This window comes from Callorhinus ursinus, unplaced genomic scaffold, assembly GCF_003265705.2.
Source record: "Callorhinus ursinus isolate GAN/ISIS: 27379988/994484 unplaced genomic scaffold, GSC_fseal_2.0 scaffold12, whole genome shotgun sequence".
In the NCBI taxonomy this organism is placed as follows: Eukaryota; Metazoa; Chordata; class Mammalia; order Carnivora; family Otariidae; genus Callorhinus; species Callorhinus ursinus.
In genome coordinates, this window is record NW_027397074.1 from 36,609,431 (window position 1) to 36,623,662 (window position 14,232).

Sequence of the window (14,232 nt, forward strand, 5' to 3'; positions counted from 1 at the left end):
TTTGCATCCATGTTCATCAAGGATATTGGTTTGTAATTCTCCTTTTTGATGGGGTCTTTGTCTGGTGTTGGGATCAAGGTAATGGTGGCCTCATGAAATGAGTTTGGAAGTTTTCCTGCCATGTCTATTTTTTGGAACAGTTTCAGGAGAATAGGTATTAATTCTTCTTTAAATGTTTGGTAGAATTCCCCTGGGAAGCAATCTGGCCCTGGGCTTTTGTTTGTTGGGAGATTTTTGATGACTACTTCCATTTCCTTAGTGGTTATAGGTCTGTTCAGATTTTCTATTTCTTCCTGGTTCAATTTTGGTAGTTGATCCATCTCTAGGAATGCACCCATTTCTTCCAGGTTATCTAATTTGCTGGCATAGAGTTGCTCATAATCTGTTCTTATAATTGTTTGCATGTCTTTGGTGTTGGTTGTGATCTCTCCTCTTTCATTCATGATTTTGTTGATTTGGGTCATTTCTCTTTTCTTTTGGATAAGTCTGGCCAGGGGTTTATCAATCTTGTTAATTCTTTCAAAGAACCAGCTCCTAGTTTTGTTGATCTGTTCTACTGTTCTTTGGTTTCTATTTCATTGATTTCTGCTCTGATCTTTATTATTTCTCTTCTCCTGCTGGGTTTAGGCTTTATTTGCTGTTTCTTCTCTAGCTCCTTTAGGTGTAGGGTTAGGTTGTGTATTTGAGATCTTTCTTGTTTCTTGAGAAAGGCTTGTATTGCTATATACTTTCCTTTCAGGACTGCCTTTGCTGTATCCCAAAGATTTTGAACAGTTGTGTTTTCATTTTCATTGGTTTCCATGAATTTTTTAATTCTTCTTTAATTTCCTGGTTGACCCATTCATTCTTTAGTAGGATGCTCTTTAGCCTCCATGTATTTGAGTTCTTTCCAACTTTCCTCTTGTGATTCAGTTCTAGTTTCAAAGCATTGTGGTCTGAAAATAGGCAGGGAATGATCCCAATCTTTTGGTACCGGTTGAGACCTGATTTGTGACCTAGGATGTGATCAATTCCGGAGAATGTTCCATGGGCACTAGAGAAGAATGTGTATTCTGTTGCTTTGGGATGGAATGTTCTGAAAATGTCTGTGAAGTCCATTTGGTCCGGTATGTCATTTCAAGTCTTTATTTCCTTACTGATCTTTTGCTTAGATGATCTGTCCATTTCAGTGAGGGGGGTGTTAAAGTCCCTCACTGTTATTGTATTGTTGTCAATGTGTTTCTTTGCTTTTGTTATTAATTGCCTTATATAACTGGCTGCTCCCACATTAGGGGCATAGATATTTACAATTGTTAGATCTTCTTGTTGGATAGACCCTTTAAGTAGGATATAGTGTCCTTCTTCATCTCTTATTACAGTCTTTGTTTTAAAATCTAATTTGTTTGATATAAGGATTGCCACCCCAGCTTTCTTTTGGTGTCCATTAGCATGGTAAATGGTTTTCCACCCCCTCACTTGCAATGTGGGGATGTCTTTGGGTCTAAAATAAGTCTCTTGCAGACAGCATATCAATGGGTCTTGTTTTTTAATCCAATCTGATAGCCTGTGTCTTTTGATTAGGGCATTTATCCCATTTACACTCAGGGTAACTATTGAAAGATATGAATTTAGTGCCATTGTATTGCCTGTAAGGTGACTGTTACTCTATATTGTCTGTGTTCCTTTCTGGTCTATGCTGCTTTTAGGCTCTCTCTTTGCTTAGAGGACCCCTTTCAATATTTCTTGGAGGGCTGGTTTCGTGTCTGCAAATTTCTTTAGTTTTTGTTTTTCCTGGAAGCTCTTTATCTCTCCTTCTATTTTCAGTGATAGCCTAGCTGGATATAGTATTCTTGGCTGCATATTTTTCTTTTTTAGTGCTCTGAAGATATCTTGCCAGTCCTTTCTGGTCTGCCAGGTCTCTGTGGATAGGTCTGTTGCCAATCTAATGTTTCTACCATTGTAGGTTACATATCTCTTCTCCCGAGCTGCTTTCAGGATTTTTTCTTTGTCTCTGAGACTCGTAAGTTCTACTATTAGATGTTGGGGTGTTGACCTATTTTTATTGATTTTGAGAGGGGTTCTCTCTGCCTCCTGGATTTTGATTACTGTTTCCTTCCCCACGTTAGGGAAGTTCTCTGCTATAATCTGATCCAATATACCTTCTGCCCCTCTCTCTCTTTCTTCTTCTTCTGGGATCCCAATTATTCTAATATTGTTTCATCTTACCATATTGCTTATCTCTCGAATTCTGCTCCTGTGATCCAGTAGTTGTTTATCTTTTTCTCAGCCTCTTTATTTTCCATCATTTGGTCTTCTATATCACTAATTCTCTCTTCTGCCTCATTTATCCTAGCAGTTAGTGCCCCCATTTTTTATTGCATCTCATTAATAGCCTTTTTGATTTCGATTTGGTTAGATTTTAGTTCTTTTATTTCTCCAGGAATGGTGTCTCTAATAACTTCCATGCTTTTTTCAAGCCCAGCTAGTATTTTTAAAATCATGATTCTGAACTCTAGGTTCAACATTATACTAATGTCCGTATTGAGTAGGTCCCTGGCAGATGGTACTATCTCTTGTTCTTTTTGCTGAGGTGATTTTTTTGTCTTGTCATTTTGTCCAGAGGAGAATAGATGAATGGGAGAACAAAATGCTAACAGGTTAACAATGTCCCCAGCAAATATACTCTAAAGAAATGAGGAAAGACCTGAAACCAGGGGAAAAGAAAGGGAAAGAAAGAAAAAAGAAAGAGGAAAAAAAAGAAAAAGAAAAAGACAAAAACAAACAAAAACAGAACAAAACAAAAAAAAAAACAGAATATGATCAGATATGATCAGGCTACTGCATAGACCAGTGCCACACACTAGATTTTGGGTGTATTTTGGTCCATTAGAAGAAAGTGCCTCCTAAAATTTTAAAGAAAGAAAGATTTATATATGTACAAAATAAGGGTTGATATGATGAAGGGATGGAGGATGATTGTAAAGATGAAAATTATAAAAGATTTTATAAAATGAATTGATAAGTTGTTTGAAAAAAGGAAAAAGAAGATTAAAAAAAAAAGGGAGAGAATGTGATCAGGCAGGAGACTAGAACAAAGCCATACACTAGTGATTTAGGGTATATTTTGATCTGTTAGAAGAAACTGTATCTCAAAATTTTAAAGAGAACAACTTATATATATATGCCAAAAATAAGGGTAACTACTATGAAGGGATAGAATATGACTCTAAAAGTGGAAAATAAAAAAATTTTTTTTAAAAAAGGGATTGATAAGATGTTGGTTGAAAAAGGGAAAAGAAAAATTAAAAAAGAAAACAGTTAAAAAAATTAACTTTGAAAACCTAATGAATCATGGTAAAAAAAGCCATGAATTCTATGTGCAGTAGTCCCCTAGTGCTGGAGTTCTCCCGTTCTCCTTGATCGGTAAACTTGGTCTTGGCTGACTGTTCGTGCTGATCTTCTGGGGGAGGGGCCTGTTGCCGTGGTTCCCAAATGTCTTTGCCAGGAGGCGGAATTGCCCCGCCCTTGTCAGTCCGGGCTAAGCAATCTGCTCAGGTTTGCTCTTGGGAGCTTTTGTTTCCTGCAAGCTCTTGGTATAGCTTTGGAGGATGAGAGTGAAAATGGTGGCCTCTGAATCTCTGCCCAGAGGAGCCGAGAACTCGGGGCCCTGCTCCTCAGTGCACCCCCAGAGAAAAGCAGTCAGTCACTCCCGTCTCCCTGGTCTCTGGCTGCACTCCGTACTCACCCGGCCTGTGACCGAGCATTTCTATCTCTGGCACCCGACTCGGTGTGGAGTCTCCAAACCCAGGAGATCCCTGCGGTGTGCTCCTGTGCCGCTCCTCCCGGGGGAGGAAGGGGAGTCTCCTGGCTCTGCTGCTTGTTGGGTCCCTGATGGAGGAGCAGTGGCCCAACTGTGCCACAGATCACAGTTTATGGTAACCCCGAGCTGAGATCCTGCGCCTTGGCTCCATCTCTACAGCCGGCTCCCCTGCTCCGAGCTCTGCTGCACTCAGGCACCCCCGGTCTTTCTGTGACCCCGAGGGTCCTGAGACCACACTGTCCCGCGAGGGTTCCACCTCCCACTTAGCCACTGGAGCGATGTCTCTCAGCGAAGCAGGCTTCTAAATGTTCCGATTTTGTGCTCCGCAGCTCTATCACTTGCCAGAAGCGTCCAACGGAGGCCCCCTCCCCCGCCGTCTATCCTCTCAAATATTGCCTGGGATTCACTTGTCCGCACATCCTACCTTCCAGTAAGTGGTCGCTTCTCTGTTCAGAGAATTGTTGCTACTCTCTTCTTCGATCTCCTGTTGAGTTCGTAGGTGTTCAGAGTGGTTTGATCCCCATTTAGCTGAATTCCTGAGACCAGACGAAATCCAGGTCTCCTACTCCTCCGCCATCTTGCCCTAGGAAAGTGACCCAAACATTCTGAGCAGAGTGGTCTTTAGCTTCCAAGTGTTTGAATTTCTGCCAAATTTTTTCTTGTGATTGAGTTCCAGTTTTAAAGCATCATGGTCTGAAAATATGCAGGGAATAATCTCAATCTTTTGGTATCGGTTGAGATCTGATTTGTGACCCAGTATGTGGTCTATTCTGGAGAAAGTTCCATGTGTGTTCAAGAAGAATGAGTATTCTGTTGTTTTAAGGTGGAATGTTCTGTCAATATCTATGAGGTCCATCTGGTCCAGTGTATCATTCAAAGCTCTTGTTTCCTTGTTGATTTTCTGCTGAGATGATCTGTCCATTGCTGAGAGTGGAGTATTGAGGTCTCCTACAATTAACGTATTGTTATCAATATGACTCTTTATTTTGGTTAACAGTTGGCTTATGTAGATGGCTGCTCCCATGTTGGGGGTATAGATATTTACAATTGTTAGATCTTCTTGTTGGATAGACCCTTTAAGAATGATATAGTGTCCTTCTGTGTCTCTAATTACAGACTTTAGTTTAAAATCTAATTTGTATGATATAAGAATTGCTACCCCAGCTTTCTTTTGAGGTCCACTGGCATGGATGGACAAGATGGATCTCCATCCCTTCACTTTCAGTCTGGATGTATCTTTAGGTTCAAAATGAGTCTCTTGTAGGCAGCGTATGGATGGGTCCTGTCTTTTTATCCAATCTGCAACGCCATGTTGTTTTATGGGAGCATTTAGACCATTCACGTTGAGAGTGATTATTGAAAGATATGAATTAATTGTCATCATGTTGCCTGTGAAGACATTGTTTTTATAGACTGTCCCTGTAAATTTCTGTTGTATATCAGTCTTGGGGTCTTTCTCCTTTTATAGAACCCCCCTTAATATTTCTTGCAGGGCCGGCTTAGTGGTCACATATTCTTTCAGTTTCTGCCAGTCTTGGAAGCTCTGCGTCTCTCCATCCATTCTAAATGACAGCCTTGCCAGATAAAGTATTCTTGGCTGCATGTTCTTCTCATTTAGTACCCTGAATATGTCTTGCCAGGCCTTTCTGGCTTGCCAGGTCTCTGTGGATAGGTCTGACGTTATTCTGATGTTCCTCCCTGTGTACATAAGGAATCTCTTCCCCCTAACTGCCCTTAAGATGGTTTCCTTGGTTCGAAGATTTACAAGTTTTACTATTACATGCCGGGGCGTTGGCCTGTTTTCCTTGATCTTGGGAGGGGTCCTCTCTGCCTCTAGGACGCGAATGTTTGTTTCACTCCCCAGATTAGGGAAGTTCTCAGCTACGATTTGCTCAAATACATCTTCTAGTTCTCTCTCTCCATTCCCTCTGGGATTCCAATTATTCTGACATTGGAAGGCTTCACGGTGTCACTTATTTCTCTGATTCTATTTTCATGGATTCTGAGTTGTTTTTCCCTGGCCCCCTCTTTTCCCTTTTTAGCTATTATATTGTCTTCCAGGTCGCTTATTCGTTCTGCCTCACTTAGCCTAGCTGTTAGATTATCTAGATTGGTTTGGATCTCACTGATAGCATTTTTAAGTTCTGCCAATTCAGCTTTCATTTCTGCCCTTAGAGACTCTATGTTGCTGTTAATTGATTTCTCCGTTCTAGGCATTGTCTTCACAATTGCTAGCCTGAATTCCATCTCCGACATCTTGGCTATATCTGCACCCATTTGTAAATCTGCAGCATAAGTCATAATCTCTGAGTCTTTTCTATTTTGGGGGCTCCTCCTCCTAGTCATTCTGTTGATGGGTATTTGAGGGAATGTATAGAGTCCCAATTATTGACCAGAACCCAAGCAAGATGCACCTGTTTTCTTGGCACCTTAGGGTTGCTGGCCTCTTGTTCTCCCGGCCTGTCTTCTGGGGGAGGGGACTGCTGCGCTGTTACTCAGGCAACCCTGTTTGGGTGGAGCTGCCCTGCCCCCCTGTGGCAGGGGATGGGCTCAGCGGGAATCAGTTTTGGGGGCTTTGGTTCTCTGGTGGCTTTCCCTGGTGGCTTTCCGAGTCTCTTCCACGAGTCAGAGCAGAAGAGACTGTTTCCAACCCTCTGCCTCAGAGCAGAGAGACCGCAATCTGTCCTTCAGTGAGCTCTCCAGGCCACACTGTCTCCATTTCTGTCTGTGCTGGTATAAACTGCAGCGTCCTGGGTTGTGCACCCCTCCATAGCGCCCCCAGTCCTGCCTCCAGGTCAGAGCACGTCTCTGCCCTTTGTGCTTCTAAAACCGCCAGCCCCCCCAGATCGCATGCGCGACCCCACCGCTCCGGGTTTCCGCCCTGGGGGCTGCCCTAAAGTCCTTTCCCTGTCACTACCTGTCTGCAAGTCTGTGCCCCGTCCCCAGCGTGCATGCGAGTCTGTTGCTCCCTGGCAGTGTAGGATCACACAGCCAGGCTCCCTCCCGCTGCCGTTTATCTTCCGATATCTCCCCGCCGGCTCCCTGCTTCACTCCCTGCTTCGTACCTCGAAACCAACCGCCTGCGATATTCTGTTTGTAGAGATCCAGATCTTACATCTCAGGCTGGTTTCGTGGGTGCTCAGAGTGGTCTGGTAGCCATCCAGCTCAATTCTGGGGACCAGCTGAAATAGGGTCCCCTACTCCTCCGCCATCTTTCCTCCTTCCTCCGCTATCCCTGATTCTATATCCCTTCAAAGATTCTGCATCATTTATCGTCTCTCCTTTTAGCAACATTTCTCAAAAAGAGCTTTTGATGTCAAAGTTTCTCCTTCCTCTCTTCCCATACCCTCCTGCTCCCATTCCACTCAGACTTGTATACCTGCCACTCCACTAAGGCTGCTCTTGGCAAGGGTGTTAAAAAACTCTCTGTATAATATACTATCAAATGATCATTTACCTGTTATCCAATATGACCAATCAGAATCCTATGATAGAGTTGATCACTGTGACTTAAAACAATTTCCACCCTTGACCTTCAGAGTACCAATCTTTTTTAATCCATACCTCACTAGCTGCCCTTTCTCAATCTCCTTTGATAATTCCTTTACAAATGACTTATCTCCAAATGTTGGAATATTTCAGGACTCAGTCTTCTATCTGAGGTGATCTCCTTCTGTCTTGCAGATTTAAATATGATTGCAATCCTGAAAGTTCCTAAATTTATATTTCCAGCCTGACCCTCTCTCTGGAACTCCAAATGCATATATCTTCTAATCTTGATATCTCAATTTAGATATCTAATAGGCATCTATAAAACACATCAGACCAGGTAAATAAGGAAGGAAGAACCTATTTAAAACTGCTGCAATAAGGAAGAGAGATTGCACTCAACTATGCTGAACCAAAGGAAAGAGTTGTTAAGCATTGGAGTAAGGTCAGTCAATGTGATTAGGCCATCAGTTTTGATAACTGGTACTTATTGAAGTTAGGCTCCTAAATTCCCACAGAAAATGTGAGATAGGGGTGCAATCATTCTTCATGGTTACATTTCAAAGATATTTCTCCCACGTCCTTGAGAAAGACATTTCTGGGTTGTAGAAGATTTACATGTCAAAGAAGCCTTTTTCCCTTGCAAGTTTCTGTAGTAAATTCTCTTTAAAAAGGGAGGGGGAGTTGAACCATGAGAGACTATGGACTCTGAGAAACAAAGTGAGGGTTCTAGAGGGGAGGGGGGTGGGGGGATGGGTTAGCCTGGTGATGGGTATTAAAGAGGGCACATTCTGCATGGAGCACTGGGTGTTATATGCAAACAAGGAGTCATGGAACACTACATCAAAAACTAATGATGTAATGTATGGTGACTAACAAAACATAATAAAATAAAAGTAAAAACAAAAGGAGGGATGCCAGGGGACTACAGTGAGGAATTCCTCAATAATACATATCCAGTTTCCTACCACTTATCTTTACCAGGACACCCTAGCCCAAGGCACCAAAATTACCCAATGGTTACTAAATTACTTTCCTAACATTTTCCACGGTTTCACCCTTTCCCTTTCTACAGTCTATCAATTAGACTGCCAAGTTTCCATTTCATTCACAGTAAAATCCAGAGCCCGGTATACTCTTCCTCCTGCTTTTTCACATACTTCAACCTTTCCCTTGACCTCTACCCCTAAGCATGCTGTACACCAATCACATTTGCCTCTTTGTTGTTACACATTCCAATCATGTTCCTGTTCCAGCATTTCTGCATTTGCTTTTTTCTTTGAAACACTCTTTCTACAGATATCAACATGGCTTTCTTCCTTCTAAACTCAAATGTCAAATGCTGTCCCCTATTTGAATTCTTCCCTAAGTATAAAATTTTACAATACAATAACCTTGCTTTCTTTTTCTTCATAGCCCTTATCTCCACCTGACATATTAGTTTGCTCATTTCTTTTTTTAAATTTAATTTTATTATGTTAGTCACCGGACAATACATCATTAGTTTCTGATGTAGTGTTCCATGATTCATTGTTTGTGTATAACACCCAGTGCTCCATGCAGTCCGTGCCCTCCTTAATACCCATCACCGGGCTAACCCATCCCCCCCCACCCTCTAAAACCCGCAGTTTGTTTCTCAGAGTCCATCGTCTCTCATGGTTCGTCTCTCCCTCCGATTTCCCCTCCTTCATTTCTCCCTTCCTTCTCCTAATGTCCTCCCTGCTATTCCTTATGTTCCACTTTGTTTATTTTCTGTCTCTTCAAATAGAATGTATATTCTATGAGCGCAAACTGTATATTTTTGTTCACTATTGAAGTGTGCCAGGCATAGGGTAGGCAATAAGTATTTGTAGAATAAAGGAATGAATCCGCTAGCCTACCTCAATGTTTACAAATAGCTACTGACCTCCATGAAAGCATTTTACTATCTTCAATGAATTCAGTGCCAGACTCTTCATCATCCTCTCAACTCTGGCCTCTGTTACCTTTGATGATTAAAACATCAACATGTTTGCTTATCTTAGCCACACAGTTTCCATTATCTTCAGTGTCTAAAACTATTTAATAAAAAAGCTATATTTGAAATTCCTCCCAGCTCTGCAATTCTCTTCTCTGAATATTAACGATCTTCATTCTCACTTCTCCCCATCCTTTTGACCAACTGTGCCTGGCTCTACGTTGATTATGATTTCTAATTCCTTAACCTCACCCTGGTCTCCCAGGTTGTTATTCCATTTCTTACCCTTCTTTCCCATTCAACTTCTCCGTCTCCCAGGATGGGTCCTATAATTGGTCATTTTGATAACGTCCCCATTACTGCCCCTGATTCATTCATCCTTTGGCAAACCTTTAGGTTTCTAACCTCTCAGATCTCTAGCATTGGGAAATCTCTAATATGTACATCATATATTCTAATTCATTGGCTAGTTATGACTAATTCTATCATTTTCTGCTATATAGTTGAAACTGCCAAGTTGGGTCCTTATTTACTACTTAGTAATCTTTTTTTTATTTACAGGTCATGGATTTTGTTGTCTATGTTTCCATTGCCCATGGACTCCATTGTTCACTGGGTAAAATCATTCCATGTTTCTCTGAACATCAATCCAGTTTCTTTTTCTATTACATTCCATATGCAACTTCATATGTTATTTTATTAAATGTTCGTTTGATGTGAGACTTTCAAAATTTCTCCTTAGCATTGAAAATTCAGCTCCTCTTTTAAAATCTCTTCCTTAACTCCAATGTTCAAGGAATAAACATATTGTTGTCTTGCTACCTTATATCTCCAAACTCTGCATCACTCACATCCTATCCCTTCTTAATTGAAATATTCTCCCCATATAATATATAATGCATAATATACATTTCCCCAAAAGGCTTAACCAACCATGTCTCTCTGTTTATAACTGTTCATTACACTAAAAATTTTAAGGTTGTCATTTTTTTGTCTACCTTGATTAGTTGGGAATTTTTAAGGACAAAAAATAAGGTCTAACTATTCCAAGTGTTTTCCATACTGTAGAGGTGTCATTCTATAAATATTTAATGAGTGAATGTTTATTGTTTAAGGCTTTGAAAAGAGTCTGTGGGTGAGGAGGGATAGAATTTTATATAGACTGTTAGATGTTTTCCTTCAGAATGTTAGATGTAATTCTCCAGAATTACTGTAAGAATAATGGCTTATTATTCCAAGTTTGTGATGATTGTGGTGGTAGTGGTATGCTATTTAATTTTTTAAAAATTCTTAATTCATGACAGTTACTTTAAACCATTCCAAAGTCTAAGACTGAGCGCTGATAAGTCTTAGGCCTCACTTCCTCTGCCCTGAGTTCAAAATCTAGTTGGATGATTAATGGAATCCTTACTCTAGTTGCATTATAGTTTTGAATGCTCTATTAAATCCCTATTGAATCCAACTAATCCATCAGTCACGTTGTCTGGAAAAGTCTCAGGAAATCACTTCCAGGAGTTCTAGATTCCTCTATTTGACCTCAGAGAGACTGATTTTGAAACTACAATGCAACCAAATTTTCCATTTAGTATTCGTAGTTGCCATGAAAGCAAAAAATACTATACAAAGATAATATTTTTATTGATTTACTGCAGTTGCATTTTTTTGAAACTGAAACAAAGGCCCAAATCTCAATTTATTCTAGTGTATTTCATTTTGGCAGTTATTAGAGGGCTCTCTATTGTTGTTAACACATATTATGGTCCTTTCCTAATCTTTGTGCTTTCATGAATTCCAGATCTGGTAACAAAGATGGCACAAACACCTCATTACTTTTATTTTTAAAATACTTTTTACTTAGATACTTGATGGACTTTCTACACAGCTTCCCCTGCAAGAATAGGTTTTAGAATGCCCCTTTAAAATCTTCTTTGATATAACTAAAGGAGTAAATTAAATTTTTACAGAAAAAAATACCCACATCCATGTCTTTTGTCAGAAATTGATGGTCTGGGGTGGAAAGAGAAGTATAACAGAGCTGAGGCGCTCTTTTGAATTTCTCATTCTCTCACTAGGACCCCATGAAATTAAAGAATAAAAAAAAGGCTCCTCCCTAAAGAGTTACTGAATTAAAACCTGGATCTTGTAGGCAAAAAAACAAAAACAAAAAACAAACAAACAAAAAACCTCCTAAACAATATCTACATTCTAATTTTTAGAACCTATAAATGTTACCTTTTATGAAAGAAAGGTGTTGGGGCACCTGGATGGCTCAGTTGGTTAAGCATCTGACTCTTGATTTCAGCTCAGGTCATGATCTCAGGGTCATGATCCCACGTTCAGCATGGAATCTGCTTGGGATTCTCTCTCCCTCTGCCCCTCCCCACCCCTTGGCATGTGCATGTGCACACACACTTAAAATAAAAAAAGAAAGGAAGAAGGGAAGAAAGGAAGGAAGGAAGGAAGGTAGACCAGTATCTACAGATCTGATTAAATTAAAGGATCTTAAAATGGGGAGACTGTCCTGAGTTATCTGGGGAGCCCCAAATGCTATCACATGCATCGTTATAAAACAGTAAGGTTTTACATACACTACACACAGGTATTAGAAGTCAATATGAGTGTTGAATCACTAAATTGTACACTTGAAACTAATACTACACTGTATGTTAACTGGAAGTTAAATGAAAACTTAAAAACAAGCAAACAAAAAGAAGTCCATGTGAAGATGGAGGCAGAGGTTGGAGTATGCAGCCACAAGCCACAAGCTGCTGGTAGCCACCAGAAGCTGGAAGAAGCAAGGAATGAAGTCTCCGTTAGAGCCTCCAGAGGGAGTGTGGTTCTGCTAACTTAATTTTGACCCAGTGAAACTGATTACAGACTTGTGGCCCTCAGAACTACGAGAGACCAAATGCCCGTAGTTTTAAGCCATGGAGTTTGTGTATTTGTTACAGCAGCCTATAGGAAACTAATATGTTGCATAAAGTATTTACCTAGAGAAAGAAACTGAGGTTCATGGAAGTAATAGTACTCACATAAAGTTATGTAGTTAATGGAAAAACTAGGGCTAGAAACCAACTTTCTTGACTCCCAATTTAGGAACGTTTCATTCATTATATCATCGCTTTCTCTTCATATTTCATTTGAGCACAAATAGTGGTAGTCATGGCTTTTTTCCATTGAAACTCTTAGAATTAATATTCTTGTTACACCCATTCTCCTTCACTGGCTCTCTATTCCCACTTAAATGATTTTATGTTGGACAAAAATATAACATTAATCTAGCTCCTTCCAAAGAGCTGGAGATGTTTGATGTCAAAGATCCAACATATTTACCGTTTTAAGATAAATAACTCTAAATAAAAGGGATGCACACTGAGGTTTTCCCAGTGTTTATAAGGCCCCTAGAAATTCATGAGTGTTCTTATTGTCCCAATCTCTCCCAACATAAAATATTAATATTTTTAATCTTTAAAAATTGAATAGAAGAAAAATGCTTTTGATTTATTACTAGACCCATATCTTCTGACTCCAGAGATTCTTCCATAACATAATACTGTTAGTGATTTATTATGAATTAATCTTGTAGGATCCAAATGAATAGGAAAGTTTTTCCATGGCTTCAGCAAACCATTTTGTTAGCCAAAGAAGCCTTGTTATTTTCTATTAATTAAAAAGTGATTTTAAAAGTCTGTGATCCATAAATACCTATTCTTTGAGGCTCACAGTGACCTTATCCTCTTGAAACATTTTATTTTAAAAAGCAAGGATTTATGTGTGATGCTCTTATCAGTGACAAAGATAACACAGCCACCAATAGATAATTTAGCTGTAATGGTATTCTGAGTTTCTGTTGGGGTCATCCTGGCTGGATTAAATTCTTTCCATTTTCTATTTTTACTTAGAAGAAGAAGTAGGAGGAAAAGCCATTAATCTCACATTAGCTTGAGGGCCACACTTCAAGACCACTTTATCTAAATATAGCTGCATTCCTTCCTCTTTGAAATGTTTGTTTATAGCACCAAAAAGTGGCCATAAAATGCTAATGGCTGAACTATGAAATACAGACACCAAGATAATTAGTTGCTTTCTAATTTAGACTTCACAATACAGACCAAATGACATGTTACATCTATTTTAAGAAAAAAATAAAGTATAGGAAAATACTATCTCCTTAGCCACCTGCATTTTTCAATTTCTACTTCAGGAAAACCTCATAAAAGAATAATCAGGGAACCCTCTTGAGGTTTGTGGAAATTAAACAGTCTCACTTAGTAGAAAAAAAATGAAGCCATTTCCTTCAATCAGTATATGAATAAGAAAATGAACAAGTAGGACATAAAAAATAGTCATTTAAGTTAGACATTTCCATTCTATAGAAATTATAGAAATTCTGATTAAAAGCAAAATGCATCACTTTATTAATTTTTATGGCTCTGGAAAAATTTTTATGCTATTGATTTTTATTAAAATTATAATGTCCATAATAGAAAACAACAATACAAAAGTAAAAATTCTACCCTCCAAAAAATTTGGTTAATACTATTCGAAGCCTCTTTCTGTGCATCCATAGGAATACAAATTCTGAATATGCTATGAAACAAAGATATGCGGTAGTGTGAGAGGGTAAACTAAGAAGATGGCATAGTTTGGGTTCTTCCAAAAGCTGACTCTGAGAAGTGGTTTCAGATGCAGGTAGTTTACTTGGGAGTTGATCCCAGGAGATTATGTGAGGTAGTAGAGAAAGTGACCTAGGGAAGGGAAAAGTTTAATGAAGAGCACCCTTCATGAGTGGACTACCTCTGTGGGTAATTGAAACTCATTCCTCTTAGAGACTTTTTAAAGGACTAAAAGACCCCGAGGAACACATGTCAAAGGTGTCCCACTCACTTATGGGGGAACTGAAGTATTTGTCTACCAACTATTCTTTGGTTGAAGTTTGCCTCAGAGGCATTAAATTCTAGGCAACTTCAGGGAATTCTGGGGCAGA